Genomic DNA, 12380 nt, shown 5'->3' on the forward strand with positions numbered 1-12380 from the left:
TCACCCCCATCACAGTACGACCCCCCCCCACCCCCCCCACCCTTTCAGGGCAGGGGACGAGCTTCTCAGGCTTTGTGCAATTAAACACTCCATCTGTCTGAGAAGCCTACGTCCTCCTGGAGCATTCGCAGCCTCTTCTAATTGCAATTCTTATTAGAAATCAAGCACCACACTGAAGACACAATGCATGCATTTCAACATCCCGTCTGCAAAAGAAAAGTAGACAAAAAAAAAATCAAGCTAATTAATGATTATCCATAAGCTGCTGATCTGCATAACTGCAGCCATCCCTTTAGGGTTCAATTTAAGCCTGATTATGACGCCATATATCAGCTTACATTGTGCTTTATTCACACAAACGGAGGGCAAACCTGCTCGGAAAACACGTACGCTTGTATACTTTATGTATAATGTATGTGACAATGTTTCTGCACTGCGCAAAGAGTGTGCATCTTTTGATGTGTTCTTTGGGTAAAGTGTGAATTGAGGAAGGCTGGCGGCCAGATGGGACTGCTGGATCAGGTTACCTGTTAAAACTGCGCATCTGCCCCTGCAGTCAATCTCACTGATGTCTGTGACAGGTCGATGGAGCCTGTGCAGGAAGAGCTGAAGCAGAAGATGGGAAGAGTGAACTGGGACGGGTCTGACCACTATAACCACCCCCCTCTCTGGGACTTCGCTGGACAGGGCAGGAATTCTGTAAGGCCACTTGGTGCTCTGGAGTCAGTGGGACAGAGGGACAAAGGCAGAGTTCAGTTACACAGGGGCCAGGGCCGTGGCACCCAGTCAATACAAAATAGATTTACAGAGTCTCTTACATAAGTTTTTGAAATGTCACAGGCTCCTCTGTCCCTTCTTTGTCTGCAAACATGGTGTCGAGTATTATCGCAGATTCGTTCACACAGTCGCCTTGGGGAAGATGAGACCTTTGCTATCCTATGAACGTGCCTGAGAGCTTCAAAACAATTTATATACTGCACTTTTTGTTAGTGTGCCTTTGGTAAATGAATTTATAACAATACCTATCTTTTTTTTTTTTTTTTTTTGATTGTTGAGTGACTGTTTGCATTATAAGGGTAAATACCAGTGACCACACAGCACAACTTGCACCATAATAGTCTAAATACAGTACAATACAAAATGATGTATGACTTTTTTTTTTTTTTACTTGGGCAATCTGAAATTGAATCCAAGTGTTGGATTTATTTATTTGCTTATTTACTTATTACTTTTTATTGTTATATATTTTTTTATTATAATAATATTCTTTATTAATTTAAGTAGTGATTTCAATATTTATGTTTTATTATAATTGATAAAATATACTTATTTACACTTATTTTATACCCTATGCTTTCTAAAATTAACATACGTGTGTATACATTTATATATAATTACATATAACGTACATAAATAAAAGTAATCTCATAATCATTTTATTTTTATTATCAATACTTTTTCTCAGCATTATTTGATGAATGGAAATTTCTAAAGAACAGCATTTATAAAAAAAAAAATAACCTGTTTAAAATAAAGCATTTAAATGGTATTCTGCATGTATGATATAATTAGATGTGCAGTGTAAAAATGGGCTATAGAAAAAATTCTAAACTATGCAATGAAGTACTAAAGAAAATACTAATAATATATGGTGTAATTATGAATTAATAATAATTATAATATGTACACTATATATTATGTATCTCATGTTTTATAACAGCATGTTACTATTTGTAAAGCAAATATTTTGTCTTCGTATTTACATAGGGTGCAAATAGAACCTGCTTTCCTTTATATGTGCCTGCAAATAGCCTCTGCAAGTGAACATTTACTGTACAAATACCCCTGCATTTACAAAGCCAGATTTCAATATGTGGAATCATCCATAAAGCATTTCACCTGTCACTCACATAAAGGTAAAAGACTGATCTTTGCTCTATGAATATCTCAGGCAAGAAAGGGGCCCTAACCCCGTCCCTGGCCTCACTTGTCTATTTTTGATATTCCACTTATAAGTGATTTGAAAGTTGATTGTGAGCAGGCAGTCTGAAACTTTCCTGTCAGCTACTTTAAGGGCAAATAGATAGCCTCATGAATTATGCATAGGAGACAATTTTCTCTCAGTCACTGAGTCATCAATCAGAAGCTTTGCGAGGACCCTGGAATCAGCCAGCCCAGCTACATTCAAAGCCTCTAATACACAGGGGCAGTTTGGGCAGCGCTTTACGAATTCCTCACTTAAAACAGCAGCAGTGCAAAATAATTCCTCGCTGACCGTCACGAGCCACCCAGCCTCACAATGTTACACTTTTCATATTATTTAAAATGCACAAACCGCAGGTGCAGAACGGTTCAATTTTTCAAACAAAGATGTATTTTCATAAGGCAAATAAATGCAAATATTTGCACGTTTTGTCTTTTTTTGTTGTTGTTGTTGCTAACAGAGACGCGTGGCTGAAAGGACCCTCTAGAGCAGCAATTTGATCCATGATTGCATGCATTTACCCATGTAATTGAAATAATGAGAGATGATTGCTTTGAGCTATTAGTCATAAGTTCCTGATCTTTTTGTTTAATCCTGGCATCAACTGTCAGTGTGCTGGTAGGAGCTTTGGGGAAGAGACACTAAGGATATCATTTGCATCACCTCAGACTGTAATTTTTTTCCTCCTCATTTTTTCTTCTTCTTCTTTCTCTCCCCCTCTGTCTGTCTGTCTGTCTCTTTGAGCTGATGTTTCATTCTCCACAGCTCTCCGAGGTGCACGGGAGTTCTCATGATGTTTTGATGGGAACAAAGTAAGACAGAGCCCAAATATTCATGGTACTCATAACCAGGATGTTGTCAGCCGTAAGCAAAATAAAAGTCTTGGCAGCAGGTGTAAGGAAGGTGTAATTCTTCCACAGAGGCCATTTTGCCCTAATGGGGACATGCTCCACACAGCCTGTAACACAAGGTGTTATGTATCACTCCACCAATGACAAACCCTCACAGCGTTTTACAAATGAAGTAATAATTCCCCATTGTATCAGGACCAGCTGTCTGAGACTATCAAAACAACAAAGGAAAAGAAGCAGGGGGGAAAAAAATGATAGAACGGCAATTAATCACAACCATTATCTTCAAGACGAATCAAAAGGTGTCAAGCTGTTTTCTAAATATTACTGTGCCAGCAATATTTGATTATGAATTTGACACAAGACAACTACAGCAGGTATCATAAACATCTGGTAATTACACAGAGACAAAACATTCGCCTTGTTTATATCAGCTGTGGCAGGCAGACTTGTTTAATTGACTTGCATTTTATTGTTAGGCTCCAATTTTAAACTTGTTAAAAAACACATGCTATGTATTTCAGGTGGTTTGTGGTACGATGTTAATAATAAAGATCATTGTGACTACCGGCACAAAGTTAGATGCTTTTGATTAGCACGTCTCGTGTTTGTTTTAAACTACACTCTGAAAGCAGAGATGATAAAGGGCTTGCTTTTTCAGCAGGAAATCTAATTTGTTTGCTGATAAATTGATGATTTCTTTGATGTGTGCTATTGTTTAGACTCTTAGGCATTTGCTTGTCTTGATATTCTCTGTAAAATGCTAAATTTTGCATACAAAGGCATAGCTCTGCCATCAATCCTGTATGGCTTTTTTCTTTGCTCTGGGGAACAAAAATAGAAAATGCTTTGAAATGTTTGCTATTATTATTATTTTCATCCAAACGATTAAAAAACAAAGTCAGTGGATACCAGTGTTGTTTAGGATCCCTTTGACTTTTATCTCTACGGACATAAAACACTGTCTTTAAAACAAACAGGAAAAAAGTGAAGTTATCACATCACTGCTAATATGGAAGCACTGCCTTTGGCCTCTTAACACCAGACATCAGATCTCTTGCTTTTACAGCTTCTGAAAGCCTCGCCAGGTAGTTGCAAGCTTTTTTCCCTCCCCCCGATTTTTCTAGTATTTTTGAACTGGAGAGATGGTGCATTAGACAGAGTGACAATTCCTGCAGGTGAAATGTGTGTCAATTCTCAGATGAATGCTCGTGTGTCTCCCTTCACTCTCTATCCTCTCTTCAACCCCTCTCCCAAAGGTAACGGGTATTAGTAAGAGATCTCTACATATCCCCCTGTAGGCTTTCCTTTAAAGAGCATCCTCTTCAAACGCCTCTCCTATTCAGCCAAATCTTTCATCTAAAGCATCCACTGCAGGCTATTATGAACCCTGACACTTACAAAAGATTTTTTTTTCCCTATCACATCCACCTGCGTGTCAAAGAAATGATGTGACACACACATTAAGGGCCGCGTTTCTCTCCAAATCTGGGTTCCTGTCTCACGGGGGAAAGGAACGGTTAGGCAGAACTCACTTTCTGGATGGTTCATTGCTATTCTGAAAGCGCCGCCGCTGTTTGTCTGAGGGTTCGCTTCTTTTCCCTCCGAGTCCTATTCCTTCTGTCAGCATGTCTGCGAGCGCAGGCAGGTACACACATGCGGCAAATAAGCAAGGTCACCTCCAAACTCTCTGAATGTATGAAATCTCTCTACTTTCTGGCAATTTAGTGCTCTTTTCTTTTTTGTAGCCGAGCGTGTGAGATCCATAACACGATATGGAATACATTCTGCGGTCACTTGCCTGAACTCTCGCGTTCCAGGTGGCCCCGGCGTGCTTTTCTGCTCAGCGGTATGAGGCTTTTTAGAGGCATCGTCTTCCCCCAGACACAATTTCAGTGTTCAAAGCATTACGAAGAGGCATGAGAGAGATCTCACTGTTATCGCCTAACACTCCTGCTACCGTAATTAAATAGAAATGCAAAGCACAGAGCAATTTGGGCCCCGGTGAAGGCTGGATATTTCCTTTAACAGTTACAATTTAATTGGACCATATCAATTTATTTCGCATTTTAAAATGTCATGGCTTCGCAAGAACTAACAAAATTTGCATCCTGCACAGAATGTTATTGCACAAGAGTGAAATAAATATATAAGTCTAAATGCCAGTGTAAATGCCAAGTATTTCGAAAGCCGCTAAAGTAGGCTTGTAAAAGCATAGTGTCCTCTCTCCTGTGCCTGCTCTTCGCAAAGTTTGCCAAATGCTTTCAGTGCAAGCAGTCGGGCTGGCTTAAAAGGATAGCAAACTGTGTCATGCCATTGTTAGTGTTTTGACATCTGTTTTCAAACTCAGAGAATTACTCATCCACACAACCAAGGAGCTACAACTCTGACACACCGCCAATGAGGACAAAGGACTACCAATTTGTCCAATAACAAATGATAAAATACACCAGAAGCCGCACTGTAAATTAGCCAAGGTCTTTAGATGCCTCTCCAATAATGAGATAAAATGCGCTGCAGTCATTTAAAGAGGATTTTATATCATATGCTTTCCGTTGCTGTCATTAAACTGTGACCCTCAAGTGTGTGTTTCAACAGGATTCTCAGCTGCAAACTGTTAAACTGCTGTAAATACGAACTGTCGGCAGTCTTTCACCGTAAAACAATAAAATCTTTATCCTCTGCTTGCTTATTTGCTTAAATCAATTGTTTTTACTCCAGGTGTAATTAAAAAACACATTTTGCCTTCACTTTCCACTTCTGTTCTTTTAAACAAATGACAGCATTGTTATAGCAAATGGAAATGAATATTCTGTCATCAAAATAACATTAACCTTAATGTTTCAGTGTGTTCAAAAGATGAAAGAATGGTTTGATACTGCAGAAGGTGTTAACTTCCTCTTTTAATAAGCTTTGACAAGCCAAAATAAAAAATATGAAGGACATATGTAAATTCTCCTTAAAATGTTACTCACTATATTATTAACTTATTCAGTAAAATGTCCATTTATGAAAAATTTCAGTAAAAGGAGAGTTCACTCAGAAATGCTGATAAAAACGCTTTCAATTCAGTTTCCTCATCCGCGTGTCTGTACAATCCTGTATGACTACCTTTCTTCTGTGGAACACAAAAGATGCTATTTTGAAAAATGTCTCAATTATTTTATGTTCTACAGAAGGAGGAAATACAGGTTTGGACTTGCATGAGGAAATAAGTAAAGGTGAGGAAATAAGTAAATGCAAAAAAAAAAATTAAAGAAAGTAAGTCATTTTAAGTAATTTAGTCCCTGGCATTCCCATACACTGCAATGTTGTTTGAGTAAAATGGTAAACAGCTAAAAACTGTTCATGTACCATTAAAAATGACAGCTTGAATGCTAAATGACCAATGAGCGTCCCAAACCAGAACTTTAATATATTATAGTGTGCATGTAAATACAGACATATGTGTAGTATATTGTAAACCACAAATCTTTTACATTCACACCAAGCATATTCTATAGTTACACCTGGAGCTGTTTTGTTGTTATTGTTTAATTTTGGAACATTTTGCCTTTACACCTGCTCTGCGGATATTTTCTTTTCACTGCTTTTGGTGCAAACTGTCACAACAGCCTTCACGTTTAGTTCTCTCTTCCGGGCCTTTGGGTGGTATCTCGTTGCATTCAATTATGAATCCAAATGAATTTATTCCAGTCCCTGCTTTGTTGTTCTAAATGGGTTAAAAGTTGAAAGATGAGCAAACTGTCATGTCAGCATACTCCACCGGGGCAGACAAGGAGACGAACCTGCCTGAAAGAAAAAAAATGGCTGTTCAATGAGGCCTCAAATTCCAAAACAATTTATCACCAGATTAAATATCCCTGAAGAGGAGAAGGACTTGTCCATGGGCTGTTTGTAATTCAATGCAGCAGCAACATTGTCAAGTGCCAAGGCTGAACTAAGAGACTTATTACTCCTCTGTGACAAGTTTAGCCCCCGGGTGTCTGCAGAAAACCTCTCGTTACACCTAAAAAGTAGCCCCCTTGTAAAAGCGTTGTCTGCGAGTATTTAAAGTCATTATCGCACAGTATTTACAAAACATCCCATCAGAACAGTTTGACATTTGACCACCTATTTTGCTGATTGTGTACTATAGAGGTGTCATGGTGCTCAAAAAGAGCTCTTTGGAATGTGTACAAACTTTGGCCAAAGTTTAGGTTATCATGTAGCACTCAACAGAAATGAAGACGTGCTAAAAGAGAGATAAGACGGGCGAGAGAACATTCTCTCCCACATTCCTTACCTGCACCTTGTGGTGAGGAACCAGTTCACTGACACATGATGAATTAGCTCGCTCATTACCAAGGACAGCAGTTTTTCTTTCTAAACAGAGGAAAGGGCTCAGAGCGGCAGCTTTCCAGCCGTTTGTCACTGACTTAATGACGTTGTTGAAATGTGGAAGTACATACTGGTAAAACAAATAAGCTAACACAGGCAACAAAACGCCAGTGAGAACTGAATGTGTGTGTCTGTATGTGTATGTTTGTTTATGTTTACTGCATACTAATGCTATATATATATATTTCATGATATAGTAACAACTTTGTCATCTATTTTTTTTATAAGATTATAATCATCATTTTTAATGTCAGTTAAATAAAAAGTAGTTGGTTATTAATATATATAAAATAATATAAAAGGTATATATAGTATTAAAGAAAGTATAATTTTTAATTGCATGTAAATTTCATCGTCTTCGTCCTCCTTATTATTATTTTTTTACAAGTGCTTTTAAGATTGTTTTCCATGATTTAACGATTTTTAGACTTTCTTAATGTTTTTTTTCTTCTAAATATTTAAGATAAAAAAAGCTATAGATAAAACATAATATACTTTTTTTCCTGTAGTCCTCAGCGTATTGTATATTATATTTTCGAATAACTCTCTCATTAACTACCTTTGCTTTTCTAAGAGTTTATAGATCCTAGAAATAAGTCTCCTTGGTTTTCAATCAATGATGTTTCATTTAACTTTAGGCTGTGTTGTCGCTTTATCATCTACTAGTAGATACATAGAGATCTTGTTGTCTTTATACAACAATAAGATAATGTCACAAAGTCAAAAGTTGAATCAGTCAAATGTAGTGATCAGAAAACAAGGAAAAGGAAAGTAAGATAACAACAATATCTGATTTCCGAAGCTGGACTGTTTCATAACAGTCGACATTATGCGCATGAATGAAGTCTATTGTCTTGAACAGGCTCGAATATGACAAACAACTCCGTTTTATCAGTTCTAGTAGTCATCTCAAAGACGTGTTTAGCAACAATGCATGTCAGGATCACGCAAGAGAAGAGGAAACAGTTCAAATATACCATGCATCTGTGATATCCATCTGTTTAGAATTAGGCTTGGGATTTAGGAGGCGGTCAGTCATAATATTTGGCTATCTTGGACTTTTTTTCTCTGGAAGACCTCCCCCGCTCCGTCCTGGGAATCGCCCTCCATTTGCTACAACAAATAAACTTTGGATCCATTCACCAAGTTTGGTGACAATTGGATGTAAACTGTTTTCATCACTTTAAAGGGAGATTTGCCTCCTTGGCTCTCTAGTGAAAACACCTTTTGACTTGAGCCAACAGTGCAAATTATCGAGGAAAAACAAACAGTCTGGGAGGGAGCGGACCTTTTTGTTCCGCGCATAGATACGGATGACAAGCCCCTGTTTTGGCGGATGAAGGGATGTCATGGACATGGTGTACACACCTGTTATTCTTCCGTCTCTTTTCCACTATGAATGCCTTCACAACAAACAAAGCTGCTCCGTGCAAAAGACACCACCCATTCTTTCGTCCACTGTCGTGTTTTCTCCACAAGACTGAATAAACCCCATTAGCACCTTTAGCGTAATTATACCCTCTCAGGTGTCGTTTAATGCCTTGACTTGACAGGTTTTCAAGTCTCCCTGTCATGTTCTGGAAGGTCAGAACCCTTCATCTGACGTCAAAGGATGGGGCATTTACATTTCGACAAAAAGACATAAAATAACAGTGACTCTAATGATCATTTCGGTGTTTTAAAGTGTTCGGGTGTGGCCCAAGAACACATGTATCATCATACAGACACACACACATTGTTCACCTGATCCCAGCCCTTGTTATGGTCTTTGTTTCCCCTCCTCTGACAAAGAGCCCCAACAAACCGTGTTTCACCTGCAGAAACACAATGTAAACAAGTGACTGATGGCTTCTAATAATGAATGTAAAGAGCCATTGTTCTGCGTGGAGTCATTGCTTCGTGTAAAGATTTAGTGTCGGGCCTCAGGGTGGCTACCTAATGCTTGTCTCACTTTTCCTCATAAACATCAAAGAGAGCTTGTCTTCAAAAGTCACAATAAAGCACATAGGTAGAGCCCTGGAGTTTGCAGGGCACTCATTCGGCAGACACCCACCCGTGACATTGTGCCGATGGGTAGATATCTTAGATGTCAGGGGATGCCCTGCGTGGTTTGCTCCAAATGAACTCGGCAGATCTGCCAAATCCCTAAAGGAAAGGAAGAGGCTGTGTGTTTGTTGATGTGAGGAAGGCTTGTCTTTTGTGAAGGTAATTATCCAGTGTGCAAACACAGTCCTTCAGTTGCACTCTGAGTACAGATGTGTGTTTTGTTTGTCTTGTTTGTGAATATGTAAGCATCTCCTAGGGGAAGAAAAAAAAATCAAGCCACAGGGCTCAAGGTCAGAAGTTCAGCCGTGATCTCAGTTCTGCCTGATCATGATATGATTTCAAATTGATGTTTGGGGGTGGGGTTTTTCCAACTTCTGGCAGTTGTATATCTAGGGCGGTGATTTTTACTGAAAACAAATTGTAATTATTTTTTTCATACACACACACACACACGCACACACACACACACACACACACACACACACACACACACACACACACACACACACACATATACACACAGTGGCATGCAAAAGGTTAGGAAAACATTTCAGAATCTGTGAACATTTTTATAATTTTAACCAAATAAGAGAGATAATACAAAATGCATGCAGTTTTTTTGTGTTTTTTTTTTACTGTCCTGAGTAGGATATTTGACATAAAAGATGTTTACATACAGTCCACACTACAAAAAAAAAAAAAAAAAAAAAAACACTGAAATGATTACAATAACCCCTTTCAAATGTTTGCGAATCCTTGGTGTGTGGTTACCTGGATGATCTATTTTTTTTTTTTGTTATTTTTTGTGTGATGCTTGTTCATGAGTCCCTTGTTTGTTCTGAACAAACTGAGCACTGTTCTACAGAAAAATCCTCCATGTCCTGCAGATTCTTCAGTTTCTTCAACATTCACTGATGCTTCAGAAGAAAACACGATCCATTAAGAGCTGGGGGGGGGGGGGGGTTGGGGGGTAATAACATTTGAACAGGATGAAGATGTCCAAATTTTTCTTATATTTATATATTTTTTAATAAATTTTTTTCCACTTTAGTACATTTAGGGTGAAAATGTTTTGGATTTGAAGATCAAGGTAAATTGTACTTAATTGGTTTTCTGGGAAAGCTTCAATTCTTTCGAAGGGCAGTACTAAATGGAATATATTTCTACAAATGAAGAAAGATTTGGACATCTTCAACTTTTTACAGTTTTCAGCTGTGTTGCTTAATATTTTTTGGGACCTTTAATTTTAATTTTTTTTAGGATTCTTTGATCTAATAATAATAATAATAATAAGTTTATTCAAAATAGAAATTTTGTGTTGCAATATACCCTACTGGGGTCAATACATTCTTTCTTTCTTTGTAAAGACATTATTATTTTAATCAAGGATGTGTTAAATTGATTTTAAAAAAGTGATATTAAAAGATTTCTGTTTCAAATATATGCTGTTCTTTTTAACTTTATTCATCAAAGAATCAAAGAAAAAAGTATCACAGGTTTCAAAAAATATTAAGCAGCACAACAGTTTCAGAAATGATAATAAATCAGCATTTTAATGATTTCTGAAGGATAACGTAACACTGAAGACTGGAATAATGACTGATCAAAATTCAGCGCTGCCTCACAGAAATAAATTATATTTTAAAGTGATTTAAAGTAGGAAACCAATATTAGAAATTACAATAATATTTCACAATATAACATTTTTTTTCAGTATTTTTGATCAAATAAAGTTTTGATGAGCATGAGAGCAAAACATAAAAAATCTTACTGATCCCAAACTTTTGAACAGCAGCCTATATTTGTTATTGTTGTTGTGTTATATGATGAAGAATTCCAATATTTATTATGTAAAAAAATATATTTATATGTTTCACAAACTACAACTCACCCACACTGAACACTTTTGCTTCACTTAAGTTTTATTGAAATCTAGTTTACTTATAAAGAGAAGTCAAAGTAATTATCAGTTGATTATTTTTCATTCTACTTCATTTCCAATCAAGCTGTAGCTATAATAATGAATACATAAACTGCAAAATCTCTGAAATTAGGCTTAGCCCATCAAAGCCATTTTAATCACAAGAAAACATGTAATTTCCAAAAAAAGTATGCTATTAAACACAATACATATTTTGAGGTGCGGTAGAAGTTTTCATTACTTTTCATCATGTAAATAAATGTCATTGCACTGTGTTATGTTTTAGGGTTAAAGCAATGGAAATAATGCTGGTAATTTCTCACATTATGCATTTTATACTGATTTGTCTCTTTTGTCTTTTGTCTTAACAGTGCACAGTTAAATCTGTATTTACTCAAATTTCATGCACTTTTGCTTATTCGTTTTGATTCCTTCTAAATATATTCACAGTTTGATTGCTTTGTTTAATTTTAGTTCAGTGTGAGTGGACTGCATTTATAGGGTATCTCTCTCCCTCTTTTAGAGAAGGGGTGTGGACTTTAAATGCTGTGGAGGTAAGAACTGAGGTCGTGAGAGCTCACCTCTAATATGTGCTTTGGAGGACAGTTGGCTGTGGGGGCTACTGGTATCCGTGGCAACCACTGATAAGGATCATTAGTGGGGTCACTGGTTACTAAGGAAACCCATGAGGTTGTCAGCAGGCGGGGGGCAATTGGTCAGATTCGTGCTTTCGGGAGCACAGCACATCCTGTGAAAAGACAGACTAGAGGTTAACCATAGCGGAGAATGTGCTTGTTGGGGGTCAGAGATACTGTCTCTGGTGAAACTGCACCCCTCTTTGAAGGAGTGCCAAAAACAAAGCTCTAATAAGTAAGCCCCAACAAGCTCCACACTTGATACCACTCTTTGTGGTGGTCTGTACCTGTCCAGGCATGCAGATGAAAACACGGGTCTGCTATGAACTCATGAGCAGCCCTGAGCGAAACAAATATGTTAGGAAACTATTGAAGAACAGGGGCGGTTGTGATGTTTTTTTTTTTTTTTTTAAATACTTGTATTATAGGTATTTTGAGTTGACCTGCCTGCATCCCACAGGAAAATGTTTTTGCATACAGGTTGCTCATTCAAAAGTAACTAAACGAATCAAACTCATGTCTTATTGAAGTACAGTTGTTTGTTTCAGATGAATCTCTTAAAA

This window comes from Carassius auratus, chromosome 17 (genome assembly GCF_003368295.1).
Source record: "Carassius auratus strain Wakin chromosome 17, ASM336829v1, whole genome shotgun sequence".
NCBI lineage: Eukaryota > Metazoa > Chordata > Actinopteri > Cypriniformes > Cyprinidae > Carassius > Carassius auratus.